The 27,905-nt window shown below is 42.6% G+C and overlaps 1 protein-coding gene across 2 annotated transcripts in view; it reads left to right on the plus strand.

Moving 5' to 3' along the window:
• Positions 1–27,905, plus strand: part of LOC144772149 (uncharacterized) — a 58,583-nt gene that overhangs the window by 20,034 nt on the left and 10,644 nt on the right. The gene's annotated exons all lie outside the window — the stretch shown is intronic.

The raw sequence follows: 27,905 nt of genomic DNA on the forward strand, positions 1-27,905 counted from the left end.
CTAAATCCCTTCTTGTCTATCCAGGGAGGTTAAACTCCTCGCCTATTCGAGAAAGTTTCTAGTGAACTCTGAGCTAGCTGGCACACAAAACTTAAGTCTAATATCGTCAGTAGAAGACCTAGTTAACCTCTGTCCTACGTCTATACTATGAAGATATTATTCCAATGCGCAGAGCCTATTGGGAAAATAGGAACTACACTACATGGCGGCCAACGTTTGGTAAGGCGATAAATCTAACGCAAGGCATTAGAGTAACTCAGTCGTGCTTTTTCACACAGACCATTTCTCCCGTACATACTCCAAAGACGTCTGGAGTGGGTCAAAGGTTAAATGCCGCCAAACTTAGAAGGAGGAGACTCCTATGTATAGTTTTTGGTTTATTCAACGTTGAAGGATACAGGCCCACATGCATCATTGTGTCTTTTTGCATTTCTTAATTTGCGAAAAATAAGGAATCGCAAATTAAGAAATGCAAAGTGATATGCATCAATATTTTCGGTATTCTTTTGGGATTCGGTAAAAATCGCAATTTTTACCGAATCCCAAAGAAATACCGATTTCTTAACTTAATTTTCGCAATTCCCATTGATTCCTATGGGCCAAAAGGCCCATAGGAGTCAATGCAAATTGCGAGTGGCACTTAGAAAATTTCATGGGTGCAGGGGGGGGTCCAAAGGACCCCCCCATGCACCCCTGAAATGTATTTTTCGCATCATGTTGCACACACACATGTCCTAAGGACATGTGTGTCCGTAACATGAATGTTGAAAAAAAAACATTTTACACATTTTACACACTTTTTCCAAATTTACCGAGTGGTTCAACCACTCGGTAAATTTGGCACCCTATTTGCGAATTTTCACTTTTAAAAAAAATGATGCATTGCTTTTAAGAAATCGCACATCTGCAACTTCTTAAAAGCACCCGCATTTTTAGAATTCGCACACATGTTACGAATTCTAAAATTGCTTCATGCATCCCAAAAAGCACTTTTGCATTCGCAAACGGCCGATTTTAAGGAATCGCACCGTTTGCGAATACAAAAATGCTTGATGCATGTGGGCCACAGTGTTCCAAAATATTGTGCACCTAATCTTTGTTTCCTTGGAAACCTGATCTGCAACAAAAAACCTTTGTGTCAGTAAAATGTCAGACAACGAAGAAGAAAGGGAGCCAGCTAGACTAGCAGCTCAACTCCTAGCGGATGACACAAGTCTCCTGCAGACTGACCTGGACGCAATACTCATCCCGGTCAACATAAGAAACTAGAACACTAAAACTTATAGAAAATGGACTAACATCGAGAGGTGGTATTCGTCGGCAGACAGAGGTATTCTATTCATGGATAAACTTTCCAGCAGCAAACGCTGTAACAAAAAAATTCCACTATTCCAAAATAGAGGAACCTCCGGATGAGTACACTCCTTTTGAGGAGGTGGAAATCCCATTAAAATACCAAGAGCACCTGCTCTGGTTTAAAGGCGCCCTAAAACATAATGATCACATCACCAGGTTCGGTCCACTAGGTAGACCAGGAGCAACATGGCCGGTTCTAGCCAGCTACACATCACATCCTGACATTAATAAAATGTCAAGCAACGAACTCTTAGTTAAAATAAATGATTTAACACAGGCATATAGAGTTAGTTCAATTGGCAACAGAGGATATAACTTTTCTCCAGAAATTGAAAGAAACCGATATAGCAGAACAACCATTTGAACTTACCAGAATCATAGAAAAATCCTATGAAGAACTAGGAAGACATAGTTTGGGTGGGAAACCAGTAAAACCCCAACTAACTGAAAATCCTGGAAAAATATTTATTAAAAATAATTTAAACACTCCAAAAAAGAGCTAGTATGGAAATAAACAATCCACTCCCAAAGAAAAAAGATTCCAGTCCAGAGGAAGGTCTCCTCGGCGGAGAGAAAGATCTCGACCAAGGACACAAGTCTCCCCAGAGGGAGCCCTCTGAGAAAAGATACAACCTTAGAAATAGGGATAACTTGAAGAAACCTGATAGATATCAAGATATTGATACACGTCCCTCTCGATCTTTTCAGACTTCCTCGCAGAAATCGGAAAGAGGACGGTCAGAACACAGGGAGAGCACATCAAGTCCAAAGACAAGGAACCTGCTCATCAAAGTAAAAAAATTACAATTCCCAAAGAAGAAGGTAGCCAGTATTAAAGTAATCAAACATGCCGAGGATACTGAGGACACACCTGAAAAACTGAGAATGGCCTCAGACAATGCTAGACAGCGCAGCATAAGTGAGCATAGCTCGCAAGATCCTGATGAATACATTCAGGTGGAAACTGCAGATACCAGAGTTAGCAAACCCTATAAAATATACGAAATAACATTACGTATAGAGGGGGATAAGACTAGGAAAATAAGGGGTCTATTTTGGGATAATCTCTCCAAAGGCTATGACGTCCTTTTAGCAGAAAATGACTGGCCACCGGAGTTTGTCAGGGAGTGCCCTCATGGCGAAGAAATGATTATGCCTGCCTTCTCAAAACATATTCCAATACATAAAAAATATACGCTTGCAAGAAAGTGGGCAGTAGCCCAAGCTCCTGCATTATATATAAACCATGTGGGATGGGATTAGGACTCTCCTCCTCACAAAATCCAGTTAACATCTCAACCAACTGCACAGAGGCCGAATCCAATTAAGCAAGAAGCTAATACCAGGGGGTGATTGAAACTTGCACCTCACAAATGAACAATCCTTTGTTTCCTGTCTCCAAGCCAGACTATTCATATCGTCTAGTTTTGGACTACAGACACCTAAACTCATGTTGCAAAACTTTTGCAGTACAAAACTCACACAGTGCAGCACTAATGAATAGCATAGTGCGCAAAAAATACAAAACAATAGACATTTCTAATGGATTCTTTTGTCAAAATATAGCACCTGAATGCAGATATTTGACCGCGTTCTCAATAAATAGCTCGCAGAAAAATTTCTGTCGTTTGCCACAAGGGTTCAAGAACAGCCCAGGATTATTCTCAGCAAGAGTAACATAGTTACTACAAATATATGATGATGAGGCATTATCTTATGTCGATGACATCTATCTAACAGATGATGACTTGGATACTCACTTGAAATGAGTGAACACCATAATACTTGGGTTCGCAGCAGAGGGTTACAAATTCAACTTCAGAAAGTCAAGAATTGCCCATCTAACTTCCTGTTTTTAGGATATGAATTATCAAGTGAAGGCAAAAGCCTGGCTAACCATTTCCTAGAGAAATGTGCTGTAATCCAAGCACCAAGAACGCTGAAAAACTTACAATCAATTCTAGGTTTCCTGAATTTCGGAAGAACTTACATTATAAATTATGCAGAGAGGGTTAAACCTCTCTACGACTTAATAAGACCAGATTTTAAAAACGATCAATTGGACTCAAAAACACACAGAAATTTTGAGATCATTACAGACATGTTAGCTAAAACAAAACTTCAAACACGCGATAACACACGCAACCTTGTAATCCGAGTCATCCCAGGAAGATGCGGATTCACATACCTAACCTCTAATGAGGGAGAAACGGTACCAATAGCATACAAATCACATTTGTACACAGAAGCTGAAAAAACATTCAGTATAAAGGAAAAAATTGTACATGCGGTTCAAACCGCTATAGCAAAGGAAAGAGCCCAGGCCCAAGGCAGACGGATTACTGTTATAAATAAAATGAAATGAAATGAAAAATTCCACTTATATAGCGCATAACCACCCGGAGGCCTCGCAGCGCTTTAGACTGAATTGGTTTGTCGAGGCTCCTGGGTGGAAATTAGTCCGCTTTTGAAAACAAGTAAGTTTTTAAATCTCTCCTAAATGACATTCTATTGCTATTTTGTCTGAGAGTTAGGGGCAGGGAGTTCCAGAGTTTCGCCGCCGTGTGAGTGAAGGAGCGGCCACCCCAACGGGCTTTTCTGACTTTTGTCATAGTTGCCAGATGCAATGAGGCCGAGCGAAGGGCTCTGGGTGGTGAGTAAGGTAGCACTAAAGGGCGCAGAACCGCCGGACCAGTTTGATGGAAAGATTTGTGCAAAATGCACATGGCCTTGAACTGTGTCCTGGCAGCCACTGGAAGCCAGTGGAGTTCTTTTAAAGCATCCCTCGCTGATCGCCAGCGGGGAATGTTGAACAATAGACGGGCGGCACAGTTTGGGTGACTTGAAGTTTTTTAGTCACTGCTACCGGGGCTCCTAGATATAACACATTTCCATAATCCAGGCGAGAGAGTATCAGGGCCTGGACCAGGACCCTTCTCGCCTGGAAAGGAAGTAGGGGGAGCACTTTGCGGAGCATTTTCATTAACCCCATACAAGTGGAGGCAGTTTTGGTAGCTTGGACTGAGAAATTCAGCGCTCTATCAAGCCAGATTCCCAGGCTCTTTATCTGGTCTTTAGGAGGAGGGGGGACACCGAGGCATAAAGGCCAGCTAGAGGCTAAGGAAGTAGGGGAGGGGTTACCCAGTACCATGATCTCAGTCTTCTCCCCATAACAGCAAAATCAGCCTTTGAGGCATTAACAAGCCCGTGTAATCTAACTACCGTGGCATTAAATCCAAAATGGATTCAATGGGAAAATTCCCTTGCTACAGACAAAGTAAAATACTATTTTGATCCGAACATGAAAAATTTAAAAATCTAGAATATGGAAGAGAATATCCTCTGCCAATCGACATTCTGCCCATACAACAGTATGCCTGTGTAAAATATACAGACAGACATGCTCAACCCTCAGTTTGGGGAAAACTAGCCTATAACGCCACATGCGAGATTGTAAAAAACGTGTGGCGCGGAGGTAAATTGAGACCTCTGGTAACAAAAACACTCAGTGGAAAATAATTCAGAACAACAAACTGAAGTCGTAGCGTTAAAAATGGCGCTAGATAATGCCGATCGCCAATTCCCGACACTAATAGTGTGTGATTCGTATTACTGCGTCAAATCATACAATAACGATTTACAGAAATGGATTCAGAACGGTTACAAAGATGACACAGGTGCCACAATTGAGCAAAAATAGCTTTGGGAACAAGTAATTCTTTTACAGAAAGAACTACCAAAGACTCACGTGATACACTCACTGAGTCATCAGCGTGATGGCGTTCACGTTGCAGGGAATTCATTGGCTGAGACAGCCAGAGCGGAAGCAACTAAATCGGCTTCCGTAGCTACAAAAAAGCGTTCGGAAAAATACATTGACGGGGAAAAAATGCTGGCGGTGAAAATGTCATCAAAAGGCGACTGCTCAGCGCTACCCATCAACTATCCACTCAATTATACATACATAATCGATGCAAACTCCGTTCCTTTTGCTCAAATCCCTGGAGTGGGGGATAGAGTAATTCCAAACACGAACAGGAGAATCTTGTTAATAGCAGATGCACATATGGGTGAGGGTCTTAGACACCTTAAGCTTAAGGATTCACTAGAGGAATTACAATCAATATACTGGTGGCCAGGAATGAGCCTGCAATATCACAGTTTTGCGAAAAACTGCCCGGACTGCAACAGAGATCGCAGTGGCGACAGACGGTGTATTGCCATGGCATTTCGCTCAAAATGGGATTAAGCAATACATATAAAACACCCAGTATGAATAATGCGTCACATTAACATATAGAGACTATCTTCACTTAATATGTAGACCCCAGCTCTCGGCTGACGTCTGAACTGTTATAAAAAAGATTTGCGAGTCTAAAATGGCATATACGCAAGGGGCATGCTACATTCTGACCAGTGTCCTGCCTTTGACTTTCGAGCTTAGAGGGGGGGCATGGCCAGCATGGGCATTGCATTGCGGTACTCTTGTCCCTTTCATCCTGAGGGAAACGGAATTGTGGAAAGAAAAAAACGTGATATAAAGCAATCTATAACAGCATAGGTATTAGGTTCGGGGGCTGGGTGGGTCAAACATTTAATAAGTGTCCAACGTAGTCTTAACAATCTGCCAAGAAATTCTCTGAGAGGTCTCAGTCCGTACGAACTATTGTTCGGGACTAGAATGTTAATCCAGGACCTCGATAGTCAAACTTCAGTGGTGAAAGAAAAATGCTTTGATATCAAAGATCGTTTGGCTATTTTACAGGACTTACATGAAAAAAGAAAGGACCTGAGCAACATAAAGTTGAAACAGCCAACAACCACTGAAGGGAAACCACCTGTCCCAGCAAGGTCTGTCTGGATTCCAAAAATCGGGCATCTGGTCAGAGAAGATCGCGGTAAAGAAGGAATTTGGGCCTTCTTACAGAAAAGCTGTACCTGTATTGGCTATTAACGGGACAAGATCAATTGTATTACCGCCCCTTGCTGGTAAAAAGGAGAACCGAGTTGTATCCATCGACCTGGTTAAACCACAAACATGTGGCCGATAATAAGTAGTAGGCCAAGTGGACTCCCAAGAAGTAGCAGAACACCAAAGTTTGCTACAAACACAGAGGTTCAAACTGAGAGACTAATCACATTTGATAAACCTACAGTGAATCAACAAGGACTATGCAACAAAGCCATGGAACTTGAACCTCTTGAAACCCAAATCGCAATAATGCATCAAGAAACACCAATCTACAATGATGTAACCACTCACTATGCTAATGAAACAATGCAAATTTCATAAGCAAAAAGAAATCCAGAAGCAATTGAAACAATTGACCGAACTGCATCAGGCTACTTTATCAACTTCGATGATTTTTCTGAGGATCCGACCGAACCTGAGGAACAGCCAACAACGTCAAAGACTTTTAAAGACAAAGTAAAAGAACTCTCATCAACTACAAGAAACCTATCTGATTTCTCCATGGATTGAATTTTGGGTGGCAAGGTGTATTTGTCCTCATACTTTGGCTCATCATGGTACTATACTTGGGACATTTCATTGAGGGAAAATATGTTACAATGGACACAGCAAGTCAGAATATCAACTTGGTCCTGAAACCACACAAGTCTTCGCACATCGAGAAAAGAGAACTTTCTTCAGTAAACTGCAGCCAATCCTATACCCGGAGGGGTAGCATGGGACAAAACTGATTACGAAATCTATGGCCCGGTCGAGCTCTTGAAGTATCCTCATCATGTAAAACCAAGCACATTCTCTGATGATTGGGACTTTGAAAGTATTCATGATATGATGTCAGACCTAGTGATGTCAGCTAAATTTACAGAACATGATTATTTACAAGGTTCATCTAATTATGACCAGATGTACTGTTACAACCACTATTGTAACCATTATCTGCATAAATCTGCTCAACCTAGAAATGTTTTTAATTATAATCAATGGGAACATTGCAACTCCACCAAAAGGCAGTTCAAAAACATTTTATGATACATTTTCATACTTCTCAGGGTTTAACACAAGTGATGCAGAAACGTTTTATTTCAAACTGTTAAATAAGACAGGAATGAAAACAATGCTTACAAACACAAACTTAATCTATTCAGACACATTTTTTGACAAAATGAATACATTTGGTTTTGATTTCTAGAACAATAATATTGAAACAAAAACAATCTGGGGCACAAAAGATTGGGAGGTCCAAGGTATAGAATCATTATTCAGAGCCTGCATGATCCCAGAACAAATTATATTTTTGAATGACACAATTCAACAGACAACCTGTCTTGGCCAAGCCAAAATTAAAGATTTAAACAAACCGTCTATTCCAAAGCCAACACATGAGAGTAATAGCACTACAGATGTTGAGATAGACGTATCCCATATTTTAAACCGAAACAGAACACATCCTGATTGGAAAAAATGGTTGATCTGGCCCACAGATACAAATAACTGTGAAGATAGATTCCTGAACAAAATACAGGTGTTCAAATTGACCAGGCCAGACCCTAGATACTCCCAGAGACCACATCCAGGGATTTTAACCACATACAGTGTAGGAAAACTCTGCCTCGAATGGCTACAGACATCCACACTGGCAGAAATTAAGCAACACTTGACTTTACTTAAAGAAGGTGCTGACTTGTGTGATTTCATTATGGGACCACGCAAACAGCGTCAAAAACGTTTCATAGCGGCCTCTATATATGCAGCTTACAACGAAGCTTGGAAAGAAACTCAAATTGAGACAGCAGAGAAAATACGGGAAATTGACCGCATTAATTTGGAAAAATCACTTTCTGTTGTGGACAATGGGTTAATGACTGTCTTCCAGAATATATTCACTGTACAGTATTGTATCATCTGCAATCGATATAATAGAGCAAGACTTACTGATGTTGCAACACGGTCAGTCCCAATTGCGTTCTATTGTACAGCTTGGCTGGACGTTACAAAATCTACTTTCAGGCTACGTGCCTTGGCGTTTAATCAACACAACGTCATTATTCTCTATCTTTAACCTTACTGATACACAAATCAGCTTGGCACAAAAGGGTGCAGAACATACAATTCTGAGCATTGAAAAACTTGAGAGATTACCATTGACAATGTCAGAACGACCTGTCATTGAATGGATAATACACGGAATCATAACTATTCCGATAACAACTTTCCAATTTCGATACTGCCAAAAATATATACAGGCAGGCCAGTATGAAAGGTTGGGTAAAGGATACATTAAGTCAACATGGAACCTACCTTATACTCACACATGTTATAGTAATAAAGGACAGAGTGTATTTCTTAGTGGTAATAATTGTGAAAGATCACTAAGTGGTATACGTCTATGTCAGGGTATAAATTTACATGGGGCCTGTGAGGGGACTTCAAACAACCTTTCATGTCACCAGCTCGGCACACCTGCAACGCGAATAGAGCCATTCTTTAGACTGCTTTCTAACGGGAGCTACATTCTAATTGTGGATCACAGATGTTGTGGCTTGCTGCCAGGAAAACCTTATCTAGTAAGCGTGAGTTCCATGGTCACTTGCTGTGAGCGAGTATTGTTTCCAAATGACACTCCAGACAGGGAGGAAAAAATTTGGCCATGTTTAAAAATCTCTTCTATTCGAATTGATACTTTAAGCAGAATGAAGACTGTGCTCCTACAGACGCCTGTAACTTGACGTCATCAAAAGAAACGTATGATCTCCAAGTTGCAAGGGCAACTGCAGAGATACACACATTATTATCAACAAATTGCCCCCTACACTTCGCAGAAATGCTAAACGAAATCTTAAACATTTCTGATACGAATGGTATCGCGAGTGTATTTAAGGCAATTTTTTCAGGACTATTGACACCATTCAAAGCCGTCCTGGGCATTTTTCCTAATTTTGTCCATTCGGTCTTTGGCGGCCTTCCACTCCTGTTGGGACTCGTAGCAGGCATCTTTATTTTGCTACTCCTGCTTCGTTATGGCAAGCCACATCACAGACCAGACTCCAGCAAAAATGGAAAACGATCCTAGCTATCTGGACCGCATAACTAAAGTCCTTGGTTTAGCCCGGCTAAGAGATCTGAATATGACCTGGTTTCTTTCATTCAGACCCATATGGCAGAATTGTATCTTACCTGTGTTAAGATGTATGCTGTGCGGCGATGAATGCGTGTTGGACACCTGTCTTGCACTACAATCAGAAGTACCATTGGATGCAGATACATTGTTGGGTCCAGTAAAGACTCATGCATCGTGTTGTCCCCAGCGGTTACCTATCCTGATGACGACATTCGTGGAAACTTCACCACTACGACTGAAGAGTAGTGAAGTACAAGATGAGAGCAGCATCAACCAGGTACGACCTTCTGTAAGCAGTACTGATCAAAACATCACTGAAAGCGATCATGCGCATGACTGCATGGTAGCAACATTCTCCAACCTGGTCGAACTTTCACCTGAGGCGCTAAACTGTTTTTTTTTTTTTGTTTTTTTTTGAAAGTCTGTCTGAAATGATGTTTTCCCCCGAACAAAAAGATTAACTTTAAGCAAACAAGCACACAGCGTTCTCTGAACTCTGTATTTGGCCGTCAGCTTTGAAAACACAAAAGCTACTGGAACTGTTTGGAACTTTTTTTCTTCCCTTGAAAACCAAAACTTTTTTCCAAAATATTTACACTTTTTTTTTTTTTTTTTTGGCACTTATCTTCTGCTTAAAGTAGAACTATTCTTAGAGAACAGAGCTTCTATTTTTAGGAAGTCTAGAGACAATACCTTACCTCAGCCTCTAGCATATTTACATGTAATTGTATTTATATGTGATGGAGTGGTCTCGCAATTTTTCTTCTGTATTTAGAGCCATTTCATGTTATTTTCGCAAATCATTCATGCCGACATAAATGTGCATACTTTTTGAATGATTACACTGCTTTAATGCATACAGTACCTATACTCATTTTCGTGTATTTCGGAAGTACCATTTTTTTCAAAAATGCAAAATAAGAAAAAAAAAAATGTTTTTGTATTTTGGGGTAGTTCAGTATACACATGCACTCTTAGTTATGTTTACTATTGCTTAGGTTGGTAACTATGGACATGAATGCGTGGAGTGGGTATAGTATGTTTATCTAGGGACCTGTATCGATACTCCTATTCCTGACCCTTGTCTGGTTATAAATCACTAATAAACATGTACGAAGGGACCCCCTCAAAAGGTTAAATTTGGCCCAGGAACAGAGGGGAGCATGAACACTGCAATGTGGAGACGTTCCTGCAATGGCCTTATATTTTAATTATACAATTCCATCTATAAATTTTCTAATTGGGTGATAAATACAAATAACATACTAAATAAATTCAAAACATTACAAAATTTATTTTTTCATTTTTTCAGTTCATTTAAATACTGTTTTTCATCCAAAAAATCACAAGAGAAAGAATTACAATTCATATCAAAAACCTTGATATCGCTGCGATGGCCAATTAGTACATCTGGTGGCCAATATTCTAGCATTGTTATTCTGCTTACTGTCTATTCAGTTCCTTCTCCATTTGAGTATGAGGTTGAGTGTGGTATGACTGTTAGCATGTGAATATGTTGAGAGATATGCTTGGTACCAAGGGGTAATAATTTTTAGATATTATTCGTGTTGTATATATTTATGATTCTTCTGTTTTTTGTCAAGGTTTTTGATATGAATTGTAATTCTTTCTCTTGTGATTTTTTGGATGAAAAACAGTATTTAAATGAACTGAAAAAATGAAAAAATAAATTTTGTAATGTTTTGAATTTATTTAGTATGTTATTTGTATTTATCACCCAATTAGAAAATTTATAGATGGAATTGTATAATTAAAATATAAGGCCATTGCAGGAACGTCTCCACATTGCAGTATAAATCACTAATATCCATACAACGGCACAGAAACCCGTTTCATAGATTAGTCATAGCGCATGCTGTCACATTAAGCAAGCACTATTCCTCCAGCCCCCTAGAAAGCACACCGAGTTCTTAAACAAATACAAGCCTCCAGCAACCTGGGAAATCCCCGCCTGCTATGTTTTGATTTAGTCCGAGAATTCCTGTAAAGCACTGCAAGAACGATCAGTTCTTAGTGACATCTTTATTGACGTCTTATGTCTATCCTTACGTCAAACCCAGCACCTCTCGGGTATAAATATACCAATGCTGCACTAAGCTACGACACTGGTGATGAACCTGGAGCAGCGACTACTTGCCAGAGAGCCCAGCTGATGCGAGAGCCCACGGACGCTGCCCCTCCCTTTTGACGCGCTGAGAGAGACGCTGTCTTTTCTCCTGCCGAGAAATCCAGCCTCCGGCGTTTCCAGCCCACCCTTGCGGGTGACTGGGATATCGAGTCCTGAGAAAGAGATACCAGCCCTCCTGCCTTCTAAATACCATGTACTGAGCTGACTAAACCCTTACAGAGAATTCTTGAGTCAGATTCTTGGCAAAGCAAACTTAACTTAAACTGCTACTTACTCCCTCCCACATATTAGGCTTAGGTCAGGTACACCGGGGTAGGCGTAGTTAGAAGCACCAGTTGAGTACGATTAGTCCATGTATATATGTATGTATATCTTTTATCCATTTTAAAGTGTCATATGGCTAAGAAACCATATCCATGCTTTTACAGTATTATTTTATAATCCTGCTTTTACTATATGCATTCTACTTAACCTTAAGTATTGCAATTGTAGCAATTCATTTCTCTTGTATGAGAAAAGAGACTGATCAATAAATAACACCTTTTATTGAAAACGCCCGTCTCTTCTTTTCTCTACAATCTGGTGAAACTAAGTATGCACGTATTGACAGAGTAAAATAGCTGTCTTTTGTTTTCACACGACTCTAGAGATATACACTTGATCAGGGAGAGCAAAGTTGTCCTGTTCTATGGTTGTCAAACTAAATCCCTTCTTGTCTATCCAGGGAGGTTAAACTCCTCCTCGCCTATTCGAGAAAGTTCCTAGTGAACTCTGAGCTAGCTGGCACACAAAACTTAAGTCTAATATCGTCAGTAGAAGACCTAGTTAACCTCTGTCCTACGTCTATACTATTGAAGATATTATTCCAATGCGCAGAGCCTATTGGGAATATAGGAACTACACTACAGTGACATATGACTTTGAATCTCAAAGTGATGCGACATGACTTTGAACCTGATGACATCACAACAATTGATGCCACTCCACTCAAGAACGAAATGATTACTTTTTTCAGGCAACGCAGCAGCTACTTTGCGGTGCTGCACCGCCTAAAAGGGAGAGGGCAGGAATGCCCCATATATAACATTATATGGTGCATTCCTGTCCTCTCCTTGCACGGGTGTACTTTTGGCTGTCCAGCGCAGTGAAGGCCGCTTTGCATCATGCTGCAAGTGTGCTTGCTTGTAAGCAGGATTGTTTTGGGGCAGGAAGGGGCACCTGATGATTTTCCTCATTAATGCAGCACACATAGAAAGAGGAATAAAAGTCAAGGAAAACTCCAGATATTTCTCCTCGTTACACCTCCCTTGGGAAGGCTTCGGATTTTGACATATTCCCAGGTTTAACACTTATGGAAAATCTGGGACTGCGCCTAAATTTATGGCGGATGTGACCACCCATGGAATGCCTCCATGGGCAGAGTAATGGACGCTGCGACTTCTGCTTTCTTGCGTTACTCCAGATTTACAGAGCCCCACAGGGACATGCAAGGGGACCATGTGCGGCGCGGTAAATCTGACTTTAGTTTTGCATTACTGTTGCGTTACTCCAGATTTACCGAGCCCCACAGGGACGTCCAAGGTGGCCATTCGTGGCTCGATAAATCTGACTTTAGTTTTGCATTACTGTTGCGTTACATTGCGCGATGCAAGGGCAACGCATCACTTTGATAAATGTGGCACCTAGTGTATGTATTGATAATTAAAAGGGACAGTTACATAAAACATAGTTAAGAAAATGGTCAACCCCACCAATATAAATCAATATGCAACAATCCATTAAATATACCCTCCATTATTGGCTTGATTTAGCCTGTTTCATTGTCTACATGTGAGTTTTGATGACTTGTAAGGAGGTGCCACACTTGTGAAACATAGAGGGGACTGGGTATTTGAAACATATCATTAGGTGTCCTGTCCGTGAGACCGTTTTAGAAGTTTCGTCAAGCTTCATGCAATGAAAAAAATCAGAAAATAAAAAAGCACATATCCCCACACACAGGCCTGCATACACATACACCACTCACACACACTCAAAGCACACACATGCGCACATACACACACACGACTTACTCACTCTGAACAGTGAATCCCGCATATACAAAAAATGGACAGTTAGGAGTCTTATCTTTACTACTACTAAAAGCCTTCTGTAAATACTAAAAGTAGTAAGCTTAGGATTTTATCTCAGATAAGTTCTGTGAATCGGCCCCAATGCCTTTTATTTAGGTTTTAAAAACCAAAACATGAATAAAAGGCATTGTCATTTACAATGCCAATAGTTCAGAAGCGTGTAAATGCGAGACCTATGGCATTGCAAATGCTTGTTTTTTAAATGATAGTTTATGTGCAGGAAGGGACACCTTCCTGCACAGAAACAATCATGCATGGTGTTTTGCTGTTAATATGTACTGCAACATACAGCAAATATGAGGCGAAATAAAGCATGTCTCCTTGTTGCGCCATGCTAAAACAAGGTTTTTTTGGTCTTAATTTTGGCGCTGCCCTATATCTAGGCCACCCTTGTAAATATGGGGCAGTGTCAAAATCAATGGGTGTTGCGGTGGGAATCCACCACAACCCTCATTGACCCATTTCACGCTGAATATGGCGTTGTGGAAAAGTAAATTTTGCCATGTTATATGTGCCTACGTGTTCCCCACTCTGTTATATGTGCATGATCGATATGCATGTATCCCCTATGATCGATTAAAGACGCAATCATAGTTGTGTCCAACTCTAGTATGCCAGTTTCCAGTTCTCGTGAAAGCAACGAGTATTAGGCCTATGTTGCCCCGTTTCACAATGTGCACGTTAATTCATTGCATTGTCCCCGTTCCTAGGCCTCAAAAGGGCCCGGACATCAGATTCAAGCTCCAGTCTCCTGAACCCTCTCCGAGGAGTGATGCAGCCCCCACCTGCATCCCTGACCCTTCACTTATTTCCTGCCTCGCGGTGCCCGGCCCGGCCTGGCTCTGCCTGCCTGTCTGCCAAGAGTATGTTCTGCTTCTAGTTATCAGTCCAGCCCTCCTCCTCTGCATTCCTAAGCTACTGAACTGCATCAACAGTTCCAGCTATGGTCTAGTCTTTCTGTCTCCATGTAAGAGACATACTGTATTAATATTCATAGAATATTCCTAGCACACACAATACATGTAGAATAATGCATGCACCAGTCTTAGTGTCAAGTAGCCTTTGCCCTGATAACTTTTGGATTCTATCAACATGTACTCCAAACACCAGATACCAGATATGCCATAGGTACATGTCGTCCTGACACCGCAGACTTTAGTCTCCTCTTCTAGTGCAGAAGTCATAGCCCCCAGTTCTCCCTGGTAACACGTCATTGCCCGTTTGTGCGCACCACTAGGTTAAAGGTCCCAGCTGCTCGAGTAGCCCCCTCCATGTTTCCGCCCCATTCATGACACTTCCGTGACGTTTCCTACCACATGTTTCATTACACGCCCTGGACACGCCTTTCTTTCTCCACCCATGCACTCTTATCTTACGTTTGTCATAAGTTACGCCTACTGTATGTAATGTATTGGAAATGTATTACTATATATATGCTGCACTGTCGATGAAATGGTGCAGCTGCCTTCCGTCCTTCCTGTTTTATTTCAGGCTGTCCCGTTCCAGTCCCTTCCCTTTTGCCTGAATAAATCCTTTTGACTCGGACACATCGGATCCTGCCTCTTATTTATTGAGCTATCTGTTATTGTTAATATAGTCAAAAATAGTCCCGGTATTATTTATTTATATACCACATAATGGCGCCCGAATAGGGACGAGCCCCTTCCTCACGCGCTGGCGATGCCACGCAGGTCCCCTGACCCTCTACAGCCGTGACGGAACTCTACTGCGCACCGGCAGATATTTCTGCTTCAAGTCTCCCTCAGGCCCACGGAGGAAACGGCGTCTGCGGTCCGACATCCAGACGAAGCGGTGTGGAATGCGGTTCGTCCCGACCAGAGCCCAAGCCGAGAGAGCAAGGTCCGAAGTGTCCGGAGGCCCACCTGTAACCGAAGTTTCCGAAGTTCGTAGTCCGACGTCGTAGCAGTCCAGTCAAGTCCAGTCCGAGGCCTTCCAGTTTCTGCTTTCCCGGTGAGTACCGTCGCAGGGGAAGTATCTAGACAGGAGCATTAGTTTGTCCCTGGTCCGATGGGTTTGGGTACGCAGATCCAGTACGAAGTATTCACCTAGGTGGATACGGGTCCTGACGTGTCTCTTTATGGGACCGGTATGTTCTGTACTGTTTTAGCAGTGCATCCAGTAATTCTAGAAAGTTCAGTTCTCGAGAAATTCATGTGTTCTGTTTTCAGTGTGTCAGGTAATATTCTGTTCGAACTGTTATCAATGTATTTTTATGTCGTGGTATGAGTGCTTTGTTCGCTGTTTTATTACTGTGATTATTGTGTATTGTGTTTCAAGTATATTCCGGAAATGCCTTTATTCTCGAAATTACGTCAGTTAAAGACCAGAAGAGGGTTGCTCGAAGAAGCAGTTCCTGTCCCTCCTAGGGACAGTCCAGGACATTTTATGTATCACAAGCATGGCTTAGATGCCATAATATATCTAGACTTATGGGCGGACTATACCAAGGAACTAGAAGAGAAATATAGATGGCCCGTATCAGGTACATGGGATGCCGAGTGCATCATGCGAGTAGAAGAAGCATTATGGAAAAAGAAAGCCAGACAGTCCCAGAAAGATGCCATCGAGTTATGGCGCAAAGAATCTCATAAAAGAACCGAAAAAGAATTCAGAAAAACAGAATTAAGTAGGGAATCCGCAGAAAAAGCCCAGGAAAGGGAATTAATTGAAGAAGGTGAACGTGTTAGAGCAGAACAGTCAGACAGACAGAGAAATGCCCTTATTAAAGGCATGTATCCTCTTCTTGCCGAGGGCTTGCCAAAAGCAACCCCGGAAGCACACTGTAATTTTCCGCCGCCATTGGTCCCGATTAAGCTACGTCACAAACCGACCGCAGCTGATATTTTTCTCTCGTCCTATTTGGACGATACAGTCCCAGAATATACAAATCCTATTCCGCCTGTTCCCGTTAATAATGTAATTCCTGTTCCTCCAGCCGCTGGTTCCGTGGGTTCAGTTCAGGTTACAGCACCCGTTACAGCATCTGTTACAGCACCCCCGACCCAGCCCACAGTACATGTACCCGCTTTGCCAGTCACTCTACCAGCACGTACAGTATACACCGACGATTCTAGTTTAGGAGCCGCGGGGGGAGGTTCTCTTCGTACCCCGCCTCAAACCAGACGGCTGACGCTACATGAACTAGCGTTACAGCGTACGCCAAAAATGACTACATACGCAGATATCAAGCGAGCCCTTACTGAATGCCGTTATGATCCAGTTCCAGGCGAAGGTCATATGGTCATATATTCATTACGTTTAAGACGGGTTGTCGACTATTTGGACACCCTCCCCGATATGGGAGAACATCTAGACAGAATATATCGTTTTATCCGTACAGGAGTGAATCCAGAAAGTATTCACGAAGCCATGGTTCAAAGAAAAGTCGAGACTCAGCTCATGATTTTAAAGTTTTTGATTAACTGTTTAATAAGAGAGCAAGATTGTCCAGAAAAAGATCAAGAAGAAATGAAAGCCCTGACTAGGTGGAGTGACAATATAGCCGAGGGAAAACACAAGACACAGAACTGTATAGAGAGTATGTACAAGAAAATTCGTAGGGAAATCATAAAGATACACGAGAAACAAGAAGCAAAACAAGCAACCGAGAAAGAGAATGACTCTTCTAGTGAAGAGGTAGACGACGAGAATCCCTCCAGAATAGCGTATGTAGGTAGAACTAGACTTCCTGACCGACATTCACGCCCAGATTACAAGAAAGCTGTTCCTCCTCCAGCACCAGAACAGTGTTCTCTTGAGCAAGTATTCCAAGTTACCGATCACATTCTGAAATCACGAATAGGTTATAGCGAGCTTAGTACAATGCATGAACAAGAACTAGCCCGATCGGCAGTCCGGTGGACCACTGATTCTACCACTTTTCCAGACGAAATAGTGGCACAAATGTTTCTGAAACTGCCCCCGGCCGAACAGCGACTGGTGGGTATGTATATGATCCAGCACCTCATTACGCTGTATGAGGATCAACATTCTGATCCAGGTCCTCTACACGATGTATTGAACGAGTTACTCCAGTGCAGATGGAAAGGTCTAGGTACCGATTTAATTAGCGTCATTCTAGAACAGCGCCACAAATACCGAACGTTTTTGAATCCACATTTTGTTCACGTCTCACCCCCAGAAAGTCATTCTACATAGACAGACAGAATCCATTACGAGAAGTACATCCAGTCAAGAAAGATGGTGGTGGTCTAGAACGAGTATTTGTTTACACCCCTATCACAAAGATGGAGCTCTTAGAGATGAAAAAGTTAATTCCCTGTCACGACAAAGATCCAGCAGGGTTCCACCGTGAATTAAAAGACATGCTCCGTATGGGAGAATACACGTATCCTGATATCATTAAAATGCTAAAGGTCCTGTTGCCTGCGGGCATATATGAAAAACTCAAAGAAAAAGAATGGGAGGTGGGAGAGAAAAAGATAGATTGGACAGCTCTAGAAACTGAAGATAATATACGAGTACCAGGTACCGGTCTTGGGGATAAAGCTAAAGAATTGCCCGAGTTATTGATACAAGTTCTGCCAAGATCACTAGCCACGAAAAAGGAAGACTGGGATGCTATCTCAGCCTGTAAACAGAAACAAGACGAAGATACTAGTGATTTCTATTCTAGATTTGAAAAATGTTTTATTATTAATAGTGGTCTGAAAACAAGTAGTGAATCGTACCCTCATCTTTTTGTTACCAAACTAGTCGAGAATTCAAGTCCACAAGTTAAAAATCGAGTCCTGAAAGTCGAAAGTACCTGGCAAGCTAACACTCCGTCACAGATGTTACAAATGCTCCAGTACCACCAGAACAGAATCAGGGAAGAGCAGGAACACGAAAGGAGACGTATGAAAGACACGAAAATGAAAGTATTAGTTGCACAATCTGTTCCACAGGACAGTCAGAAGAGGGGTCCGAATCAAGCCAGTCATCCTGCAACTCCCGTTAAAGGGACATGCAATTACTGTAAACAGCCAGGTCATTTTATAAACGAGTGTGCAGTTCTGAAACACAACATAGCTACTGGTAAAACTAAAGAAAGACCACGTCCGCCTAGACAAGAACAAGTTTCACAGACTTCCCAGCCACCGCAGAATGCACAACAGTCAGTTACCGCACCGCAGCCTATAGCTGCAACACAGCATGTTACACAGCAGATGTACCAGTATGCACAGACAGAGTATCCAGATTATCAGCCATATTCATGAAACAGCCTAGAGAGGGAGGTAGGCTTGCCTCTCATCGAGATACCTGTAGATCAAGAGGGTCCCTATGTACACAGTCAAGTATTGGGGAAAGACAGAAAGTTTCTGATTGATACAGGGGCAAGTAGGACTACCATCAGTCATGACGAGGTTCCAGGGGCTCCACTCTCAGGCTCTAGAAATATTTCCCTTGGATTTTCAGGAAAGCCTATTGTTAATGAAATATCGAAACCAGTCACTCTAGAAGTTGGTCCATTGTCCCGAACTACAGATTTGTTACTCACGAAATCTTGTCCAGAAAATTTGTTAGGCATTAAGACATTGAAAGAATTAGGGGCAGTCATTTGCTGCTCCCCAGAAGGGGTCCGCCTGTTCTTGCGTGATTTTAAAGGTCACTATGTATTACGTGATTTTGATCCAAGATTATTGAATGTACCACAGCATTTATGGGCGCAAGGTCCAACTGATGTAGGTTGTATGCATATCACACCCCATCGTGTGACTCTGAAGCAAGGTGTTGTTTTGCCACGAATCAGACAGTACACATTGCCACCTGAGGCTGTAGCAGCCTTATCCAAAATTGACTAACTTATTGTTCAAGGAGTGGTTGTAGAAACTGACTCCAATATATGTAATTCTCCTATCATTCCAGTCCTGAAACGTACGGATCCAAATGCACCTCCAGTTTATCGATTAGTGATTGACCTTCGAGAACTGAATAAATGTATCATACCTCAGTACCCGGTGGTCCCAGATATTTCATCCCTCTTGACAGCCATTGATTCTGAAGCTACGTTCTTTACAGTTATCGATCTCAAGAACGCATTTTTCAGTGTCCCCATTCATCCAGACAGCCAGTTCCTTTTCGGATTCTGTTTAAATGGAAGAAGCTATAAATTCACACGAGCACCTCAAGGTTTCACAGAAAGTCCTAGCATTTACAGTCAAGCACTTAAGAGACAACTAGACAATATTCACATGCCAACTGACACTGCCCTGCTCCAATATGTCGATGATCTACTGATCACAGCCCGTTCTGAACGTGACTGCGAGTGTGCGTCACTTACAGTTCTGTATTTTCTGGCAGAGATGGGGCACAAGGTGTCCCCTTCTAAATTACAATTCTGTGTCCAGCAAGTGGTCTACTTAGGACACTTACTGTCCAAGAGGGGTAGGCAGTTGACACCTGACCGTATCCAGTTAATAGCATGTCTTCCACAGCCCAAGACACAGAAGGAGGTGCGAGCTTTTATCGGCCTCACTTCTTACTGCAGACAATGGATTCCTCAGTATGCATTTCTAGCCAAGCCACTGATACAGTTAACGACACAGGAGGCAGCCGTATCGACTGTCCTCCCTTGGACCCAGGAACATACACTTGTTTTTAATGAGTTAAAGAAAGCTTTATGTAATGCACCCGTTCTAGCAACACCGAACTACAGTAAGCCTTTTACACTTTTTGTCACAGAACGTGATGGTACTGCATTATCTGTTCTCACACAAGATCAAGCAGGACAATACAAGCCCTGTGCTTATTTTTCTAGCACATTAGATCCAGTGGCCCAGGCTCTGCCTGCGTGCCTCAAGTCCGTTGCAGCCACAGCTCTAGCTATCAGGCAGAGTGATTCCATAGTGTTAGGACACTCCCTGACAGTACAAGTTCCACACTCCGTGGAAGTTCTTTTAAACCGAACACAGACTCAGCATTTGACAATTGCACGTTTAACAGGTTATGAACTGACATTATTTCAGCCACACATAGAAATCAGACGCTGCAACATTTTAAATCCAGCTACACTGTTACCGTCTGTTACTTCAAATCCTGCCACACATGATTGTGTGGAAGTTGTTAACATCATGACAAAGCCTAGACAAGACCTGACAGACATTGCATTACCAGATCCCGACCTGACACTTTATGTGGATGGTTCATGTATGAGAACAAGTACAGGAGAACTAGTAGCCGCGTATGCAGTGACTACTGAAACCGAAGTTATAGAAACACATCGTATTGACACCCTGTCTGCTCAAGCAGCAGAGCTTATCGCTCTGACCCAAGCCTGCATAAGTGCCTAGAACCTGAAAGTAAACATATACACAGATTCACGTTACGCATTCGGAGTCGTACACGACTTTGGAGTGCTCTGGCAGGAGAGAGGTTTCATGACTTCTCATGGAACCAAGATTCAGCATGGTCTCCTCATTCAAGCTCTGTTAGATGCAATACATTTACCGACAGCTATCGCTATCATGAAGTGCAAGGCACATACGAAAGTCACTGATATCATTTCCCAAGGTAACGATCTAGCAGATCGAACAGCCAAGCTTACAGCTCAGACTCCAGACATTCCAGTTAACACGACACAGACACTCACTCCAGAACAGACTACTTGTATGACAGTTAAGGACCCTACACAAGATGTCATAGACATACAGTTACATGCTACTCCCGATGAAATCAAGAAATGGTCCGAACAAGGAGGGGTCCAGACAGATCAAGGATGGTTGACGAAGGGAAAAGCCACACGGTTTCTCCCCGACTCTATGGTTCAAATCATTATTAACACCGCACATAGTCCAGCACATTTAGGAGAAAAAGCCATGTTAGACAGTATCCAGAACCTCTGGTTCAACAAGCATTTACGAGCAGCAGACAAGCAGAAAGTACGTACCTGTATGATATGTTGTCAGTTCAATCCAGGTATAAGTGTCCCGGTGGAACAAGGTGGATTCCATCCTCCTGACCACCCTTTTGAGGTCCTCCAAATGGATTACATTCAGATGGAGCGATGTCGAGGTTTCAAGTATGTTCTCGTAGTTGTATGTGCTTTGTCCAGGTGGACAGAGGCATATCCAGTTCCAGATTATACAGCCGCGACCACTGCCAGGCAGTTGGTTCGTGAGTATTTTCCCCGCTATGGACTACCTAGGGTCGTGTATTCAGATAACGGCCAGCCATTCTCATCCGAGCTCATGCAACAAGTTTCCCTTTTGTTAGGGTACCAGTGGAAGTTCCATTGTGTACGCCATCCTGAAGCAGCCGGTCTCGTAGAGAGACATAACCAGACTTTGAAAATCCGCATAGCCAAAGTGTGTGCAGAGAAAGGTGTAGATTGGATAGTAGCACTGCCAGTTGCCCTTTTTTACATGAGAATGGTCGCTCACTCCCGTTCAGGTCTATCTCCCTACGAGATAGTATTTGGTCGCCCCCCTAACATGTGGGGTGCACCTAGACCCCGTAGCATAACCGATGTTGACAGTAATATGCTGACAGATTACCTTGCCTCCTTGATGTCTGCACTACAATCTTGTCGTTCACAGGTTGCCGCTGCATTTCCAGACAACACCGAAGTGAAACCGCATGAAGTCGTTCCGGGGGATTTTGTTTTGGTTCGCAATTTTGATCGTTCAAGTCCGCTGGAGCCCCATTGGAAGCAGCCCCGTCTTGTCCTCCTTACCACCCGGACTGCAGTGAAGCTCGAAAACCGCAAGGGGTGGCTACATATGAGCCACATCAAGAAATTTCATGGACTCAGAAATAAGACATTTCTCAAGGACTGCCCCGTCCCCAAGGACTGTCCAGACTATGAATCTAAAATACCCCTGTTAGAGAAAACTCCGCAGCAGGAGTATAAAGCAAAGCTCCGGTCTAGTAAAGTAAGTCAGCCAGTTTAATTGTCTAAGTCCCTCTCGGGTGAAACGGTTAGACAGGTTCCTGACATGTATGAGATAGACCCACACAGTGAGAGAGTTAGTCAAAACTCTAAAAGATGTATTATCGTTCTATTCTTTTTGTTGTTCCTAAGTCTTATGGTTACATGCATAAGTTATGCGTTACATTTATGTTTTCCTATTTCACATGTACATATGTTTTCTAATGTTACACTAGAGCACACATTTAGTGATCTGCCTCCTCACGAGTTATCCTATCGTCTTGCTATGCGTAACAACACTTTTATCCGAATGTTGCACTATTCACACCAGACCAGCAATGCCACTAATTGTTGGGTGTGTGGTCGACTCCCCCCTTTCCAGACACCGAAGGGAGTTCTGCCACTTTTTCCTTATCCGTTTTCACATAATGGTTCGTGTGGAGCATGGTCCACGTTAACGTCATCCTCAACTGATATGTCCCTTCTGAATCGAAAATGTTTCCCAGACAAGCAATGTCTTACCCATAGAACAGGGTTAGATCTAGAAAATGAAGTATATGATTTAGGTAATTATTCCTCGAATTTCATGGTTTTGAATGTCCAGTCCGATACTACTCCAGATTTGCCTGCTATTTCAGTACTACCAGTCAAAGGCGAATTATGTGTCAGAAAGAATGGTTCCACACATGTAGGACATAGTGATTGTACTACTGTGGTCGAGTATAGTGACAGTGGGAAATCTATTTTCAAAGCCTCACGTCATTCCTATTTTGTTTGTGGTCAAACCGCATATATCCGCCTGCCCCTCGATTGGGATGGAACATGTTACATTGCCTTCCTACTGCCACCAGTTTTTCTAGCCCCATCTGATTATCACAGAAACACACATCTAGTACACGTTAGACATAAAAGGGAGACCGAGTCCCCAATTGTCGATCAAACTGAAACTGCTCTAGAACAGTATCAAGACTTCAACAAAGGTTTCTTTTTCTTTATAGGTCCTGTCCAGAATAGTAAGTTAATACGTAGGTTAACCAGAACCCTTGAAGCAGTAGTGAATGAGACTACTTCCGCTCTAGGCAACTTAACCGAAGAGCAATCTGCTATGCGTTTTGTTGTGCTCCAAAATCGTCTCGTTCTTGACGTCATACTGGCCGATAGAGGAGGAGCTTGTAGAGTCATCGGATCTAGTTGCTGCATTTTCATTCCAAATAACGCGCCGTCTGTTTATTCAGCTATAACCAGACTTCATAAAATTGCCCATCAGTTACACCAGAATCCAGGCACCTGGACATGGTCCGGTTGGCTCTGGAGTATCATATCTGCCTGGGGATGGAAAGTATTGTCATTCCTAGGTATAGCAGTAATTATCATATTCAGTTGCTGCCTCTGTTTACAATGTGGCCCTGCGATTTGCGGCATGTGTGCTACCTCTTGTATTCCTAGTCCTATGTCCCGTTCTAAGACAATTCGAGACGAGCAAATGATGCTATATGAACAGATAGATGTTATCATGAATATTGATGTTTCCTGATGGAAACGTAGGGCACAAGGAGGGAATGTGGAAAAGTAAATTTTGCCATGTTATATGTGCCTACGTGTTCCCCACTCTATGTTCTATGTGCATGATCGATATGCATGTATCCCCTATGATCGATTAAAGACGCAATCATAGTTGTGTCCAACTCTAGTATGCCAGTTTCCAGTTCTCGTGAAAGCAAAGAGTATTAGGCCTATGTTGCCCCGTTTCACAATGTGCACATTAATTCATTGCATTGTCCCCGTTCCTAGGCCTCAAAAGGGCCCGGACATCAGATTCAAGCTCCAGTCTCCTGAACCCTCTCCGAGGAGCGATGCAGCCCCCACCTGCATCCCTGACCCTTCACTTATTTCCTGCCTCGCGGTGCCCGGCCCGGCCCGGCCTGGCTCTGCCTGCCTGTCTGCCAAGAGTATGTTATGCTTCTAGTTATCAGTCCAGCCCTCCTTCTCTGCATTCCTAAGCTACTGAACTGCATCAACAGTTCCAGCTATGGTCTAGTCTTTCTGTCTCCATGTAAGAGACATACTGTATTAATATTCATAGAATATTCCTAGCACACGCAATACATGTAGAATAATGCATGCACCAGTCTTAGTGTGAAGTAGCCTTTGCCCTGATAACTTTTGGATTCTATCAACATGTACTCCAAACACCAGATACCAGATATGCCATAGGTACATGTCGTCCTGACACCGCAGACTTTAGTCTCCTCTTCTAGTGCAGAAGTCATAGCCCCCAGTTCTCCCTGGTAACACGTCATTGCCCGTTTGTGCGCACCACTAGGTTAAAGGTCCCAGCTGCTCGAGTAGCCCCCTCCATGTTTCCGCCCCATTCATGACACTTCCGTGACGTTTCCTACCACATGTTTCATTACACGCCCTGTACACGCCTTTCTTTCTCCACCCATGCACTCTTATCTTACGTTTGTCATAAGTTACGCCTACTGTATGTAATGTATTGGAAATGTATTACTATATATATGCGGCACTGTCGATGAAATGGTGCAGCTGCCTTCCGTCCTTCCTGTTTTATTTCAGGCTGTCCCGTTCCAGTCCCTTCCCTTTTGCCTGAATAAATCCTTTTGACTCGGACACATCGGATCCTGCCTCTTATTTATTGAGCTATCTGTTATTGTTAATATAGTCAAAAATAGTCCCGGTATTATTTATTTATATACCACAGCGTGAAAGGGTGCCTTATTTACAAGACCGCATTTAGCTATGTGAAGTAGCTTAGCACTGCTTTTTAAATAAGGTGAAGCCCGTATCGCCTCAGGAATGTCAAAAAAAGTGACATTCTTGTGGCAATAGGACCTTGTAAATATGCCCCTGAGTCCATGAACACCACAAAAAAGAAAAATTAACCCTTACACAAGATTATATACACAACATTAATGTTCTAAATTACGGTGAATTACAGGTGAAAAGGGTTTCTATTAAGCGTGAGTGTAACACGCATAGTTTGCAATAGCGTTATTATGGCAAGTTACAGCCAAAATATTCGGACTCGCGTGTAGTTTAGTGCTATTTTCATACCACAAAATGCATCATTTCCCAAATGAACCCAATGATGCAATTTGCGCTGAGAAAATAGCGCTAAATGCAACCGAACAGGAAGAGCAGCGGCCAGCCATCCCCTGTGCTCTGTTGCTGTACTCTTGTGTAGGCATTTTTGCTCATAATTATGCAAGTGGACATAATCGCTTAATTTCCAGTGATTTCACATCAGATTAATGTGAAATTACTTTGAATATTTCAGCATAATTAAAATGTCACCCAGGTGTAAATTCAATGTCTGTCTTATGTACAGTTGCTTGCTGAAAGGACCCCCTCTGCTCTATAAAAATTATACTCCAGCTTATTGTGCTGTTTTGAATCAGCATTTCCTGGTGTTATATTCTCACAGTAATAAAACCTAAACATCTCACCAGTTTGCAAGGGTCGAACCTATTGACTTTGCCATTGCTTGTTTTTTGTTTTCTCAACCGTACCGAAGCATGAAAACAGGTTAAAAAAAATTAGCATTTTTCATTTTTCATTTCATGATATATCCTAAGAGTGCTGATTTGACATGCATTTCTTTTACCAAACAAAGTGTAATGCCCCAATCAGAGCTGTAGAAATGAAACGGCACAATTCCTGCATGGGTTACATGCTGTTCTTCATGCCTCTTTTGCCACCTGTGAGGCCAGAGTTTGCAAAGGCAGTGCTAGGGGTCTGAAGGGGTAACCCCAGAGCCGCACCCCCTGGTGAACCCTAAATGATGAGGTCTGCAGATCAAAAGACAAAAACAAGGGGGTGCTTTGCCCCTCCCCTCTGCAGAGGTGTGAGCTGGCTGTGTTCATATGGGTGTGATTTACCCTTTCAATGGGTATCTGTCTCTCTGCCCCACAGTGGGGATGAGATGGAGAGAGAGACAGAGACAGAGAGATGGATGGATGGATGGATAGATGGGCAGAAAGATGGTGAGAAGGGGAAAGTAGAATGAAAAAGGGAAATTTGTGAGTTACAAGGATAGAAAAATTGGGAGAGAAGAGATATTGAGAGGGCAAGTGAGATAAGAGAGAGCAAGATGCAGAGAGTGAGGAAAGACAGAGATTGAGAGATTAGAGGACCGATGGAGAAACACGAGAGAGAGAAGAGTGGAACAGTATGACAGTGAAAGGGGAAGTGTGAGCGATGCAGCGAGAGAAGGATGGAGGCGTGGGAAGGGAAGATTTCAGGCCGCTAAGCAGCGATAATTATATCGCCTTATTAGCAAGCTGTCGCTAACTGATAGCGACAGCTTTGAGGCGATAGCCAGCGGTTTGGGGCCCGCTTTGCATGTCATTAGCGATAAATGTCGCTGACCTGCAAAGTGGGCGTACCCAACCTGTTAGCGACCGCTATCGCCTATTAGCAAAGCAGGCGTAGCAATGAAAATATTCGCGCTAAGCGTGAATATCTTCAAAAGCTAACGCCTGCTCAGACCACTTCTTAGCCTGTATATCCAATGGAAGTTGGATATTCAGGTTAAGAACCTATTGGCGTAAATGCCTGAATATCGCTGGATTCCCAGCGATATTCACGCATTTTGCCGCTATAGCTGAATATTTTATCGCGTTGGAGCTAGACGTTGCTAATAGCACGTTATCTCTGCGATAATATCCGGCGAAGCTTGGCGAAAAAAAAAAAATTGTAAAGCTCATTTAGCGATAAATATCGCTAGTTGTTGGTATTTTGCCCCTCAGTGCGAGAAAGAAATGGACAGTCATTCACGAAATAATGAGACCGAGGCACTGAGTGAGAGTTAGTGAGAAAAAGAGATAAAGCAAGAGGGCGGTGAGACGGATGGGTAGGAAAGTAAAAGGCAGACAGACGAACAGACAAATGAAGAATTCAATGGAAAGAGATGATGAGGGGAGTGTGAGAGGGGACAGGTGAGAGACGTAGAAGAGAGGCACACACCGTTCACTTTTACAAGAATCCTGTCATTCAACCATACCCATTGAATTTCATGTATGACCCTTCACAATCACACATACCCTTTCACATTCGCACATGCCATTCACATAAACATCTTCACATTAACAATACCCTTTTCCACTCACATACACCCCTTCACATTAACACGTGGCACTCGGATTCACATATATCCCTTCACGTTCTCCCATACCCTTTTACATTTAGACATACCATACACTTTCAAATGAACCATGTCATATTCAAACATGCCCAGTCACTTTCATGCATGCCCCATCACATTCACA

Source organism: Lissotriton helveticus, chromosome 8 (assembly GCF_964261635.1).
Source record: "Lissotriton helveticus chromosome 8, aLisHel1.1, whole genome shotgun sequence".
NCBI classification, from domain to species: domain Eukaryota; kingdom Metazoa; phylum Chordata; class Amphibia; order Caudata; family Salamandridae; genus Lissotriton; species Lissotriton helveticus.